Source organism: Neltuma alba, unplaced genomic scaffold (assembly GCF_004799145.2).
Source record: "Neltuma alba isolate B1F8T4 unplaced genomic scaffold, ASM479914v2 tig00010380_pilon, whole genome shotgun sequence".
In the NCBI taxonomy this organism is placed as follows: Eukaryota; Viridiplantae; Streptophyta; class Magnoliopsida; order Fabales; family Fabaceae; genus Neltuma; species Neltuma alba.
The window spans coordinates 658920-675647 of record NW_021635284.1 but is presented as its reverse complement, the minus strand read 5'-3'; positions in this window follow the sequence as shown (position 1 = coordinate 675647).

Below are 16728 nucleotides of genomic sequence, written 5' to 3'. Positions count from 1 at the left end.
GATAAATCATCTTTTGGTTTTACAAGAATAGATCTCTTTATCAATAACATTATCGATCACCTGTTCGATCATCTCACTAGCTTGTGTTTTCACACTAAATATACTTTGCTTATTGTTTATCGATAAGGTTATCCATCATCCATTTATCGATAAAGTGTTCGAAAATTAGTGTGTTCCAAAAGTTATTTCTATGACACTATTTATCGATAACCTGATCGATCAACAAGTGTTCGAACACTTGTTCGATCATGAGGCGATTTCAGTTCAAACCATAAGTCTCGATGTTTCTCAAAATTTATCATTCGAGCTTTCTCAACCTTCATAAATTTCTTGTTTCACTATTTAAAGAGTTTCAAAATCAAAAGCAACCTTGATCTTCATTGTCTATGCATCATAGTATATTGTCACCATTTCCTTTTATCGATCACTTGATCGATAACGTTTGATCCATCACTGATCGATAATCTTAGTTATTTAGTTCAAAAGCCTTCACTCAGAATAATCGATAAGCTAATCAATCAAGTAATAATCAAACATCACTTCGATCAAGCACAATCAGTTACTACCTAGCACATCTAACAACCGATTGATTCTAATCATAAACTATGATTATTCGTTCTATCATTTGTTCGGTTCTACTTTTGATCTTATTCTAACGGAGAAAAACTTATTGGATTACATATTTTTACAGATTACGAAGAAAAATCCAACGGTACTCTAACGGTCGTCCAAGTAGCATGTAACCTACCTTGTCAGAAGCATTATTGGCGGAAAACCGTTGCAACTAGAAAAACATGCAACTGGACTCTCAACGGCTAGAAGCTCTTCCGTCTAACGGTTACCAATGACCTTAACTATAAAATGCGCGAAGAAGCATTAAATGAACAGATTGAATACGCGAGCTACCCTCTGTTGATTTTTTACTGTTGCATTCAATACTCTATTCTTCCGTAACAACGAGCGTTAGTGATTATCGTTTATTCACTCTGTAAGAGAGCTTATCTACTATTCATTAATCACGTTTGTGTGATACTCAAGGGTGTGGACTCTTGAGTGGGTTTGTAACCTTACGGGAAGTAAGGGGGAGTGGTTGAGAGTTCAATTAGTGTACTAAGGCGCCAAGAGCCCGGTCAATCTTGGATCATAATGAAATACTCAGAGGTGTCTGAGGACTAGACGTAGGTCAAGTGGTTGAGACCGAACCAGTATAAATCTTGTGTCTTCCTCTCTCTACGGTGAAATCATTCTAAACTCACACTCTTTTGTTTCTGATAGTTCTTTGGTTTAATTTCGAAAATTTTTATAACTCACTCAATTCACCCCCTCTTTGGTAAGACTGCCACTAACAGAGCAGAGAGGTTAGCCAAGTTTAAGCAAGCAATCAAGGTATGTTTAAGCCTTTATTAAGGGCTTAATTACATTGATTAGTAGTTGATTTGAATTTAATCTTTATTGGAACTTAGTGACTAAAAATCCTAAGGAATTATGTTACCCTAATTATTATATGATTTGATAAGCATAATTAGAGAATGACTTAAGGATTAGAGTATGGAAAATGGTTGGAAACATGTGTTATTGCATGAATTATGAAAGAATTCCAAATCACCATGATTGATGATAGCATTCAGCCAAGAGGAGATCATGGGTTAAAGGTTTGATTCAAGTTGACTTAATGCTTCCATTTTGTTTGCTAAATGATGAAAACGTGTAAGGAAACACCAAGGAAAGTGCTTGGAAGCATTTTAATTGAAAATGGAAACTTAAACCCTTAAACCCTATTTGTTTGGCCAAGTGAAGATCTTTAGAGGAGTTGGATTTTGATAAAATTAATTAACATATGAATTCTACATGCAAATTATATAGAAAAGCCTAGAGAGTTAGTAAAACAAAGGAGAAATAATGTTCCTAAAGATCAAGAAAAAAGGCTAAGGGAGATTAGAAAGTGTTTGATGTGGTATGAGTTGTAATGTGGAATATCCTATTGCTTGATTAATAGGCATTGAGAAAGTTCTAGAGGAGTATTAAGAGAAGGAGCTAAAAGGCAAGAGAACAAACTCAAAGAGAGGTAGCTAGGATTTCCAATTTTGATATTAGCTTTACATTGTATATTTGCTATTTATCTTGATGCCAGGATGTGATAGAGCTTGTGATTTTGAAATGTATTGAACTCCTTGCATTTATGCCTTAGCTAAGTGCATTATTGAGTTATTTTATGTCATTTTGCTCCATTACCATGGCATGAATTTTGCAAGAAAGCATGTTGATAGCTAGACACATAGGATGACTTACTTTGCATTGTTGGCATATTATTGTGGTTCTATACTACTGAGATTTTTTTCCAAAATTTCACCTCTTCTATGCTTAAATTTCCCCCACTTAGGAGTTGAAAGTTCAAGAGAAAAAGGAAAGGAAGTGGCCTTGACGTTGAATCTTTCTTCATATATTGTGTAAATTTGTAATAAGTATGGATGGATGACCCAATGACCATATTATGCTGTAAATTATAGTTAAATTATGTTAGTTGATGTTAGCTTCAGAAATGACTTGCATAAATTGATATAACATGAATCTGCAAAATAAAGCCAAAAAAGGATAAAGTAATCTAATAAGGGCAAAAATTGGTGACCACACAAGTCTGGGCAAATAGTGGATTTTGGTCAGAAAATTTGGTAGATTTATAGATCTTATTTAAATCTTTAAAATGAGTAGTAATTTACTAAAATTGGAGCTTGGTATAGAAAGTTATGTCTATCTAAAATTGGGTAAAAATCCTAAAAAATTAAAAAATGATCATATGAACAATGCATGTTTGAGCTAAAACTGGGCATGTGTGAGAAGGGCATAAAACCATAGATCATTTTTATCTTGTAGACCATTAAAAGAGTTTTAGGTAGAACTTGAACCACCTCATTTTGATTTTTTCAGATTTAGTTATGTTTTTTTCAAAGTTTGCTCAATTTTAAGGTTACTTGTGAATAATAACATGAGAATATTCTTTTTGAAACTTGAGTTTTCCAACTTAAGGATCTAGTAAGTGGTTCCAATTGCTTCTATTTGATGAATTATTTGGTCTACAGAGAGGTGTTACACTCTCCAACAGATAGATGTCAGGAATGCCTTCTTAAATGCTGATTGGAAGAGGAAGTTTATATGAGGCCCCCTCCTGGTTATCTTCATCTGTGAGATAAAGTTTGCCACCTTTGTTGAGCCATTTATGGACTTAAACAGGCCCATCGAGCTTAGTTTGCAAAGTTTAGTAGTACCATAAGCCATCTTGGCTTCAATTACAGCCCTCATAACCATGCTTTATGTATTCAGAGTAGTTACCGTAGTATTGTTCTACTTTTATTGTATGTTGACGACATGATTATCATAGGTAGTGATTTGATAGGAGTTCAAAAGCTTAAAACTTACTTGGGGGATAGTTTGAGATGAAGGATCTTGAAAGACTAAATTATTTTCTTGGTCTTGAGGTACATCATAGGGAGAATGGTATCTTTCTTTCATAGGTCAAGTATGCCTTTGACTTGATATCTTGGGCCTTTCTCACTGATGAAATGGTTGAAAATACTCCCATTGAGCCTAATGCTCACTTTGTTCCTACTGATGGAACTTTGTTGGAGAACCTTACATGTTACCTGCCTCTCATTCATCATATGCGGTTCACATTGTTAGTTAGTTTATGTCATAGCCTCAAACTACTCATTATGCAGTTGTTCTTAGGGTTCTTCAGTATGTTAAGGGAACCTTATATCATGGCCTTTATTTCTTTGCCAGATCTTCTCTCACTTTACGGGCCTACTCCAATATTGATAAGGCAAGTGACCATGCTGATTATCGATCTACTATTGGGTTCTGTGTATTTCTTGGCAACTCTTTTATTACATGGGTGGGACGAATAATATTGGATGATACAAGTTCCATAACCATAACTTGTATAGGAAGATCAGAGATAGTAGGCTTATCTGGAGGAAGCGTTGTATCAGGAGTATGAATGAGCTCAGTAGGTGAGTCCATACCTAAGTCACTAGGAAAAAGATCAACAAAAGTATCTGAGCCATTAGGAAAAAAATAAATAGAAGTATTTGTAAAAATAGAAGGTAAAGGAGGAGAAAGTGAAGAAAGGTCAGTCAAAGATGAGAACTTCATGTGTTCCCGAAAAAACAACATGACAGGAGACTTAAATGCGATGAGAGATAGGGTCCCAGCTGCAATAACCCTTATATTCTAGACCATAATAAAGGAAGCAACAAACACGAGCACAAGCTTGTAATCTAGTGGTCTTATGAGATAAAACAAGATAAAACATACACAAGCAAAGACTTCTAGAAGAATATAGTTAGAAGGTATACCATGAAGATGCTCAAAAGAGAGATGTCATAAACAACTGGTATGGGGACTCTATTAATGCAATAAACAACATTCAATATTGCTTCACCCCAGAAACATTTAGAACAGGAAGAGGAAATAAGTAGGGCTTTAACCGATTAGTAATGGAATCATTTTAATGAAATGATAAAGCATGCTATTTAGCAATGTGACATGAAATACAATGTAAAGACTCATCATCAACTTGACCTAAGAGACCACAAGAAAGTAAAGGACAAAGTTTATTCTAGGAAGGATGATGATTGTTGTGCCGGACTGTCATCTTCCGGATCGTCAAGCAAACAAGTTGCACCAGATAAAATGCAGTATAGGATGCAACCATTCGTTCTTCTCGAAGAGCTTGTTATTGGAAATCCTAGTCTAAATTGGGTTTCAAAAACATTGTAAAAAAAGGGAGGGTTTTAGTTGTTTTAAAAAGTGGTGCAACAAATGCAAAGTGCAGGAAATTAACTATTTTTGGTATTTTGAATGAATGAAAAAATGTTTTGGATTAGAAGGGAATTATGGTTAAATAGTCTCTTGATGATGAAAGCTCAGCTATCACTGCTCTTTAGAATGATTGGGAGTTTAGAAAACCTCTAAGTCTGAAGAAAACCCCAAGTAATCACTTGGGTCCAATGTCTTAATTAATGAAAACTCACTTTAATCAAAGTTAATTAACACCTCTTAAGACACTGCTGAAAACCACTTAGAGTGTAAATGAATGAATGATGCAAATGCCCTCTGAATGTCAATCGACAACCACAGAATACCAAGCACTCAAATTAATCAACAATTATCACTGATAATCAAACTGAACACAAGGGTTCAAACTGAAACATTAAAATAGATTAATCAACATTAACATCATCCAATCCAAATACAATCGAATAGTCTAAACACAAGATTTACAATCATAAACCAAGTTTGATACAAGTGTAGAAAGTTCCTAAATCTAGAAAAATTCAACACAACATTAAACAATGATTTAGACTATAGAAAGAAAACTCCCTAATTAAGTCCTTGAGCTCAAGTTTTGTCTTCCATCACCAAGAGGCTAAGGGTTTAGCCTCTCATGCCTTCAAACCAATCACAATCACTCTAGGAATGAATAGCCATGGTTAAAACTAAAAATAAGGTTGGAAAAATGGAGAAGAAGGGTGTTGGAGTGGTTTGATCGGTTTAGAATTATAGAAAATGATGAAGAAATGAAGAAAAAAATGAAAGTTTTAGGTGTAGGATCAATGGAAACTAGAGAAGAGATGATGGTGGCTCAACCTTGTGCAAATCTGCAGAATGAAAGCCCCCCCTTTCGTGGTGGCTGCCCTCCTTAGGTATAGAAGCTCAGAAACCTATTCCAAAACGCACAGCTTCACTTAACGCATTCAAGTTGCGACCTCAGGACTGTATGGTCACGACTCAGGGCAGTCAGGTCGTGACTTGAGAGGCTTCTTGTCGTGACTTGGGAAGATAGAGAGCTTGCATCTTTACTCAGATCCAAACGCGTGGCTTCAGTAAAATGGCATCCAAGTCGTGACCTAAGTGTTCCATGTCGCGACTTGGGGAGGCAGAACACTCCCAACTTTTGTGTCTTAGTCCTTGTAACATTTTGGCTCCATCCATATTCTATCATGACTCTTGGGTCCTTCTCCAATTGCCTGAAAATCACAACAAATAGCTTTGTAAAGACTAACTGATTACAGATCAAGGCAATTAAAATTTAGAAGAGAAAAATGACCCTTTCTTACCCCTTAAATAGCAAAATGCAATGCATGACTCAATGTAATCAAATGGATATAAATGCACACATAATGAGGGTAAAATTGTTGCAAAACATTAGAAAACACTTGAGAAAACCATATAAAGATTGGGTTATATCACTCCCCCACACTTGAACTTTTGTACTCTTGGACAAAGATTTGAATCATTCTAAAAAAGTACAGCTACAATTAAAGAGACTAGCATGTTCAAAAGTGATCTCAAGAGCTAATCGATCAACATCTTTTAGGAATACAAAAAATTGATAAATAAATGAACAATGCCAAGTAATTAGATACAAGATGTTATTGGCTCAACATGCATGAACAACAGAGATTTACTCACAAGATATAAGTGTTTGAATTGCTCATATCTCCTCATTGGGGTTCTTTTCTCTCAACTATCCAAGTAGCAAACATTCCACCATAAGCTTGTAATGACCCTAAAAAGTAGCATTTTTACAACTTCAGTAATGATGTTAACAAGTTGTATAACTCTATTGACAATTTCGGTATAGCATTTAACAACAGGTTTTCTTAAAAATTAAAAAAATGGCATTTTTATAACTTTAACAACTACTTTTTTTTTTGAAAATTTTTGCAACTTCAGTATAACGGTTAACAACTTTTATAACACTATTAACAATTTTGGTACAGCAGTTAACAACAGGTTTTTCAGAAAATTCAAAAAGTAGCATTTTTACAATTTTAGTAATGCCGTTAACAAACTCAAAAACTTGTTGTTGACCGCTATACTGAAGTTGTTAATAGCGTTATAAAAGTTATTAACTGTTATACTGAAGTTGTAAAAATTTTCAAAAAAAATTGTTTTCAGCTGTCAGAGCTCTAGTGACCAATTGTTGAATTTCCCAAAAAACCTATTGTTAACCACTACACTGAATTTGTTAATAGCATTACAGAAGTTATTAGCTGTTATACTAAAATTGTAAAAATTTTCAAAAAAAATTGTTCCCGACCGCCGAAGTTCCGACGACCAATTATTGAATTTCCTGAAAAACCTGTTGTTAACTGCTATACTAAAGTTGTTAATAGCATTACAACGTTGTTAACCGTTATACTAAAGTTGTGAAAATTTTCAAAAAAATTGTTTCTGACTGCCGAAGCTTCGATGACCAATTATCGGTCAGTTGTCGAAGTTCCAGTGACTGCTGCCACCGTCAAAGCTCCGGTGACCGGTAAGCCGGTAGGGTCTTTGGTTTTTTAAAAACAATAAATAAAAATAAAGGGCAATATGGTCATTTCAACAAATCTACAAATGCCAAATTAGTTACTTGTGACTAAATTGAGATTTTTGAAATTCAAAAGATGCTTTTAGCATTATGAAGTTTATTTGTCATTTTTCTGTTATTTTTCCTTAAGTTTTCGATGTTTCAGTTTAATTTGATTTTAATATGAGTTTTGTATTAAAAAAATGAGTTGTTATGGTGTTACCCGCCATTTTTATTGGAAAAGAGAAAGAAGAGCACACAGTTACACACGTCTTCTGGCAGCCTAGCCTACCGTTAGGAGTCTGTACCCTCCCGACCTCCCCCCTCAAATCGCAATAATAAGTTACAACCCGTTCCTCCTTTTTTACTTAAAAAATAAAATTCTCCGAAAATATAAATTATTTTTTTCTAACCAACACCAAAGTGTTTGTGCAACCATTTCATATTTTATAGTATTTTTTTATTTTCAATTAGTTTATTATTTTATTAATGAAAGTATGAAACATAAAATAAATAGAAGCATTTTAATACACGAACCAGGCTCCTGACCGAATGGAGCATCTTTGCCCCTACCAATCCATCGAGGTCTTTTCAGTTTTCGCCCCCAAATTAAAATGAAGAAACTATTTTTTAAAAAAGAATAGTGACATAATTAATAAATGAGTTATTTTATATTTAAAAATGATAAAAAAATTTCATTATGTGAGTACGAAGTGAGCCGGTGGGGGTTATAATTACGACTTGACGGGAAAACATCCGAGTGAACAGGAATATCTCATGGCTCGTAAAATTTCCCTCCATTAAAAACTATTATTGAATATTAATTAAAGTTGACTGAATTGTTAAAGATAAATGCCCATAAAAATATAATTTAGTTCAAAAGTTACACTAAATTGATTTATCTCTAAGAGAATAAATAATTATAGTTTAGGATAGAAGAATTTTGAAATTCCAAATCAAACTCTTATACTGCTACCTCTTGATCTAATTATAAGATGGGAAAATGACAATAAAATACCACTTGAATTCCAAAAAGACAAATAAGGCACCTGAATAAGCAAAATGACAAATAGGACACTGGGTACCAATCTGGAATTCATATTTTCGGCCAAAAGACCAAAATGCCCTGATGAAATGCGGGAAGACTGACGCTGAAAGTGAGAGAAAGGAGAGAGGAAGACTGACGCTGATGAAATGCGGGAAGAAGGAAAGAAGAATGTTGGAAATGCTATTATCTTACTCCTTCGCATCACCATTCTGTAGAGATTGTTGATTTTGGTTGTGGGAAAGAGGATTTGTAGTGAGAGAGGGAGTAAACCGAAGCGGAAATCAGAAAACAATGGCAAGTAATTACGTAACATAACTGCTGTCATATGCCTGCTGGTTTTTAGTAAATCCCATTATGTGAATGGTAAATTTCACTATACATGTAGTTAATTATGAATTTTACAAAATACATATTATGATTTACAACTTTTGTAGTGAAAGTGACTACTTTGTTAATGGGTTTTGCAACCTGTTTTTAGGAGATAAACAACTTGTTTGTAAAAACTAATAAAAGTGACAACTTTTGTAGTCACGTTGAATTAACTGGTTGCAAAAGCCATTTAAGAAGTGGTCATTTTCATTATAAAAGTTGTAAATATCACTGTGTATTTTGTAAAATTCAGCGTCAAATTTTATTGATTTTTAGAAACAAGTTGCTCATCCCCTGAAAAGAGATTGCAAAACTCATTTAAGAAGTGGTAATTTTCACTACAAAAGTTGTAAATATCACTCTATGTTTTGTAAAATTCAGCATGGAATTTTATTGGTTTTTAGAAACAAGTTACCAATCCCTTGAAAAGAGGTTGCAAAACTCATTTAAGAAGTGGTAATTTTCACTACAAAAGTTGTAAATATCATTCTATGTTTTGTAAATTTCAGCATGGAATTTTATTGGTTTTTAGAAACAAGTTGCCAATCCCTTGAAAACATGTTACAAAACCCATTGAAGAAGTGATTATTTTCATTACGAAAGTTGTAAATCTCACTATGTGTTTTGTCAAATTTAGTAGAAAATTTTATTAGTTTTTAGAAACAAGCTGCCCATCCCTTGAAAACAAGTTACAAAACCCATTCAATAAGTGGTCATTTTTACTACGGAAGTTGTAAATCCCACTATACGTTTTGTCAAATTTAACGTGAAATTTTATTAGTTTTTACAAACAAATTGTTTATCTCCTGAAAACAGGTTGCAAAACCCATTAACAAAGTAGTCACTTTCACTACAAAAGTTGTAAATCACAATATGTATTTTGTAAAATTCATAATTAACTACATGTATAGTGAAATTTACCATTCACGTAATGGGATTTACCAAAAACCAGCAGGCATATGACAGCAGTTACGTTACGTAATTGCTTGCCATTGTTTTCTGATTTCCGCTTCGTCTTTCCCACAGGTTCACTCCCTCTCTCACTACAAATCCTCTTTCCCACAAACAAAACCCACCAAATCAACAATCTCTACAGAATGGTGATGCGAAGGATTTAGTTTCGTCAATTGGAGGGGGTTCGGTTTCGTGGAGTGGAGGGATTCGATTTCACTGAGTGGAGGGATTAGTTTCACCGAGTAGATGGATTGGTTTCGCCAAGTGAGGACAGTTTCTCTTTCGCCGAGTGGGGGGAATTGCTTTCGCTGGGAGGAGGCGATTTCTACCTTTCTCTATCTCCTCAATTTTCAAACACAATAAGGGCAATTCAGTCTTTAGGCCAAAAATCAAAATTCTAGATTGGTACCTGATGCCTTCTTTGTCATTTTGCTTATTCAGGTGCCTTATTTGTCTTTTTGGAATTCAAGTGGTATTTTAGTGTCATTTTCCCTTATAAGATTTTGTTTATAGTTCACAAACGAAATCTTATAAATAAGATCGAAAGTAGTATTTTTGAAATTTTAAAATATTATAGAATGACAACATTATCCTTACTCCCAATAACTATTTTCATATAACTATTGACTACTTTTATTTTCAAAGTTCTGATCACTATTTTTATAAAATTGTTGACTACATAGGAGGAATAGTAAATAGTTAAACAAAAAAATAGTCACTAAATCTCCACTAAAACTTAATGCATTTTTTAAATTTTTGAAGCAAAAGTAGTTAATAGCTAAATAAAAATGGTCACTAAATTTTTAAAAATGAAAGTAGTCAATTGTAATACTAGAGTAGTCAATAGCTAAAAAAAAGTAACCATCAAAGTTCTAAAAAAAATTGTTATCAATACATAAGAAAATATAGTTACCGGAGTTATAATGACATGTAGCTGTGGCTCAACAGTTGGCCATCGGTGGTGTTGTCAGATTGGAGCTCCAGTAGCCGAAAACTGACTAAGGGTGTTGAGGTAACGATATTTGGGGGGAAAAATAGTGAAGAACATTTGTGTAATTTGACAACATTTAAAAATTTCAAAATAATATAAAAGGTCTAAATTAAAATTTTAGAATTTATTCACACTCATTTATCTTATAGCAATTTTCAAAATATTTTATTGCTTTTTTTTTTCACGGCTCTTGTAATTGTAAGCTTTTAGTACAAGTTTTTTCAACTTTTACCAGTGTTTAAATAATGGTGACTTTTATAAGTAACGTTAATTTGAATGCACTTTAAAAGTAATTTTAAGAAATATGATTATCTTTAAATTTTATTTATTAAAAATTTCATGAATTTATTTAATAATAATTATTATTAAAATTAATTTAAAAATTTATGTGAAAATTAAATCTTAAAGGAAAGGCATCAAAAAATGAAGATAAAAGAAACTCTGATTGCTAAAGTTTCATGGGAATTTTTTCAAGGCAATAATACTATTCTTGTCACTTAACCTATGTTTAGCATGAGAGAAATAGAAAAGAAGAAAAGAGAAGTAAAATTTTAATGATTTTGATTTAAAAAATTAAAATAATAAGGCTAAAATTTTAATAAAAAATATGTAAGATAAAAGAGTAATAACATTAATTAGAAGCTTTTAACCCCACTTCTTTAATATTTTAGATTGGGCTCATTAAAATTCTTCTTCTTCTTTTTTTTCCTTCATTTTTCTTATACCAAACAGATACTTATGTTTAAAGTGTCACATAAAAATAAAATCATGAATAATCAAGATGTTAGAAAAATTATTGAAATCCCAAATAATGCAAAGAAGCTTTAAAATAACTTGAAGTCAATTTTTCAAAATATATTATTCTAAAGAAATTTTTATTTTTTAAATATAATTTTTTTAAAACAATCATTTAAACACGTTTTTTATTTTTTTTAAAAAACTTGTCCTGAAAAATAATTTTATAAAATTATTCTAAAAATTTTAAAAACATAAAAATAGAATCAAATAAAGCCTGTAATTTGCCATCTTGATGTTGATTTGCCTTGTCCCGCTAACCCATTTGTTTAATTTACTTATTTAGAAAAACCATAATTCATATTGCTTGATATTCCTAAAATTGAAAAAATTGAGTTAAAAACCTTCTCATTGAAAATTTTATAGGTGAGAATAACCTAAATCAAATTACCAATACTTCGTCTGTACAAAATCTATAGAGTATCAATATTTTTTTTTTTTTTTGGTGTTGGCAAAAAAAAAAAATCAATATTTTTTTTGGGTATAAAAATATATCAATTCCTTCATACCAGTTAAATGTTTAATGACATAATATTTTTCCATTTTTTCTATAGAATTTATCCTGAAAATCAAATTCGTGATCCATCAAACTCCAGGCTTATCCTTGTTGTGACAGTTAAGGTCATAAATAAAAGTTAAAAGCCTTTATTCTATGTTATTAAAATAAATAGTTTAAGATTTACTTTATAATGCAAATTGTATTACAAAATAAATTTTATATTAAAGACTTGATATAGTATTAAATATATTTATCATTTTAACAGAATTATATTTCTGCATGGGCCCCACTTATTCCAGTTAACATGTGTTCATATTCACCTTGGACACATGATATTACAAATTCAACAAAGTTCAGCTCCAGCTAGGTATTGCCACAACCAGAGAACCTAACTTTATAGACATCAAGAGTATTTCCCCTGATGACCTTAAAAACTTCAACTTTTTTTTAGAAACTCATGATATATCAAGGAACAAAAAACAGGACTGAATACTAAACCAGTTGAGACAGTGGTTTAAAGGTTAATAAGTAAGATCGGAGTCAACTTGGGTTAGACCAGTCATATTAAAATAATATAAAAATATTATTAATCGTTACTAATAAAAATACTTTATAATGATAATGTTTAAAATATATGACTAAATAACAAATACTTTAGAAACTAAAAAGTTTCTTCACTTCACATTTCTTGATGATTTATCAATTTACGGTAAGTTTTTCTTTGCATTTTCCCTTACTTTTCCTTCTCTTCTTCCTCTCTCTTTTTCTTCCTTTTTTTTTTTTGATAAGGGTTCTTCTTCTTCTTCTTCTTTCCCCTAGGCAAAGAATACAGAGAACTAGGTAACCCACTCGAACTGCGAGTTATCTGGTTTAATGCCGGTTTTCACTAGTTTGTTCTGGTTTCTCCTGGTTTGATCTTCCACTGATTCTGCTGCTGAACTAGATTAGAAAACTAGCTGGTTGGCTTGTTTCCATCTTGAATCGGCCAGTCCGGTTTGGTTTTTCATTCATTGTGATATATACAATTACACACTCGTAAATGAAGATCTCAAATGGAATCAAACAATGAATTTTGGATTAATAACATTTTGATCCTTTAAATTTGGGCTAATTTTAGTTTTGGTTCACAAAATTTCAAACTTTTGAGTTCTTGAAATTTAATTCATTGAGCCAGTAACCTATTTATGTGGCTAGGACAACATCACCTATTTATGTGGCACAAGGATGCGAAGGCCAACATGGATATTGAGGTAAAATACACAGCAACTCAGTTAAAACAATGTTAAAAAGGGGTTAGGACAAAGTGGTCTTGTTGACAACCATTGAGCCAATAACGTTAAGTACTTCAGTTTAGTCTTTAACTTTGTACTCTATGATATGTTGTTATGCCAAAGTGGGGCTCATTTTGAATGAGCAATCGAAGGATGTAAAAGTGTCTAATTTTCAGTTAGAGTTGTCGAAGAAGAATGAGAAGGGCTTCAAGGATCATATCTAACTTGAGAACAACCACTTTGCTAAGCTTTTCCTTTTGTTCACTAGTATGGTTATGGTCATTATTTATGATGTTCTCACTCCTTGCAATTCTAGTTTGTCTTTGTTTTCCCTCCTTATTTCTTTATCCATTAATTTTTCATACTCTTGAGAATGAATATCCAAAATTAGAAATAAAATTAATAATTAGTTATGAATTGTTTTATTTGATTACAATGTTATTAGTTGTTGGAGGGATCAAGCATATTACTTAATCCATAACAGATAGCCAACCCCATCAGGTGCGATAATCGTTGACTATGTACTTGGCGGGATGCTAAGGACAAGTTATAGGAGGATGTGTGGTATGAAAACACCTTTCCTTAAATAGTAATTATAAAACATTCGTAATAAGTTAACCATGATAGAGAAGTAATTAGACTAGAGTATTAAAATTCTACTAGAGTTATAAAAAGCTTGACTTATTTCAAAAGTTTTATAAATCAACACAATAATAGCCAAGGCTTAGAGTACAAGTACCGCCCACAAACCTATCACCAACATCTTTAATCATAAGAATTAGGGTACATAAATAGTAACGACTAAGCCCAGCCCACAAATCTCACACCTACTTAAACTCAAACAGTCTTATCACCATAACAACTATCAATAAGATACGAGTTTTCCAAAAAGTGATAAATATGGATCTACAAGGGTAATTAACAAGAGGTCTTGTGGTCTCCGGCCATTAAAACAACATCCATCAATATACAGTATTCCTAAAAGCATGAAGTAAGATAGTCATATAGTTTGATTCAAAAGCATAGCAATAAGTATGGCAATATACAAAACAAGACTACCCAAGCCATAGAAGGCCTACTAAGCTATACACGCATAAGCCTTTGGCTACTTCCCTTCACTCTAAATTGATTTGAAAGGCTCTCCTTAAAACAATTAGAATCAACAAAGTGGACATAAAATCTCAGTAACTAAATATTACTTTACAACATATACAAACATGATAGTAAGTAGGTGAAGTACTGCCTTACATAAATGCATAATAAAATGCCCAATCCCATCCACCACTCTCCACCTTATAGCTCTAAGACATGGACCCTAACCTTTAGAGAGCAAACAACCCGGCTAAGAGTCTTCTACTCATCTCAAGTCAAGGGTTTCCTCTCACACCTACACTACCTAAGTGTTAGATTTAAAGGTTTTGATGATAACAAACTAAGTTTTAAGCTTCTCTGAAAAATTGTTATGATAATTGATCAAGTGTTTGATCAATAGTTAATCAAACATGTGTCAGATAATTGTTATGTGATATTGTACTGTTACAATAACTCACTGAGAGAATAGGTTAATTGATCAATTATTCGATCACCAATAGAATTGTTTGAGTATAAGATTTTACAGCAAATTATATCATTTAATCAATAAATGGCTAATCGATAAGCTACCAGGAAAAAGGAATAAACTTCATTCTGTATATCAATAATATTATCAATCACCTGATTGATCAAATCATTATCAATCATAACTCAGATAATCTGGTAAGCCTCCTTGACTCAATTAACTGTGTTAAATAGTTTATGTATTATCCATCACTTTATCGATTATGAGTTTATTGATAAATTGTTCGAACATTGTTTGTCAAATCATTTCTAAGTTAATCGATAATGTGTTCTGTCAAAGTATTCTTTGTTATATTGCAAAACAAGGTTTTTACAGTCAATTATCGATCACTTATTTGATCAATATTTGATCGATAATATGTTCGATTATCATCATATCTTTCTGTATTCTTTTCATATAACTTATTCGATCAAAACATTATTCATTTATTTTCGAAATTAAGCTTTTTGCAGTTATTAATTGATCACTTAATCGATTAATTGTTAATCGATCATTTAATCAATCATCAATTCATCTTTGTGCATAACTGTTAAAGTCTTCTTTGAACTACTTTTTCTAACACTTATTCGATCAGACCTTTATCGATGAAGTGTTCGATCATCTTGCTTAACGATTGTTATCACAATTACATAGGTTTATCGATAACATGATCAATCAAGTGATTATCGATTACGTATTCAATCAATGTACCAATACAATTCTTTTCTATGAGCTTTCACGAAACATATCTTTCATTTTCTCTTCAAGCTTTTCTCAGCCTTCTTCAATCATATAATTCTCCTTTGAAAAAGAAATGAAGGTAAACAAATTTGAAAGAAATAAACCTTGCACAGAATTTAAATATACTTCACTTGCAAAGATCATTGTGTTTGTATTTCACCATTTATCGGTAACTTGTTCTATCATTAAATGATCAATAACGAACTCGATAAATGAACATTTCTATTAAGTCTATTTCTGTTATATTTAATCGATAATATGATTGATCAAAGGATTATCGATCAATTCATCGATCAAGTAAGTTTAGTTTACTTTTTAGTGTCTGATGATTGATTCCATGTTTTCCAACTGATGCATCAATGTCAAGAATTATCACTTCTTCTGTTACTCATCCCTATTTTATTGAAGAAGAAAACTTACTTGTGCCAAGAGACTTATGCAGATAACAAAACACAACAGTTATATTATAGCCCTTAACCTATTCTGTTAGAAGCATTAATGGCGAACTACCGTTGTAACTGCCGAACACACACAAGTGATCTTCTAACCGTTAGAAGCTCTTCAGTCTAACAGATAACTGAAATACTCCAACTATAAAAGGCATGAAGGGCATTGAATGAGTGAATTGAATACGCAAGCTACCATCTGCTGAAATCTACTGTTGCATTCAATACTCTATTTTACCGAACTTCAGTGTTTATCATTCATATACTCTGCGAGGGATTTTGATATATCTTTCTTTACTCATTTCTAAGGGTAACTCAAGAGTGTGGACTTTTGAGGGGATTGTAACCTTATGAGTTGTAAGGGGGAGTGATTGAGAGATTCAATTACTGTACTGAGACACCGAGAGCCTGTTTAATCTTGGGGATATAGTGAAAATCTCAGAGGTGCTCTAAAGACTGGATGTAGATCAAGTGGTTGAGACCAAACCGGTATAAACTCTGTGTCTTTATTCTTCGATGAAACCTTCTAAACTCATCTCCACTGTTCTATCTATTAAATTATTTTATTTAGTTAAATTTTTTTATATCACCCAATTCACCCCCTCTTAGGTGAAGTTGCCACTAACACTAAAGATGAACTGTGGTGTAAGAAGTGTCTACCCA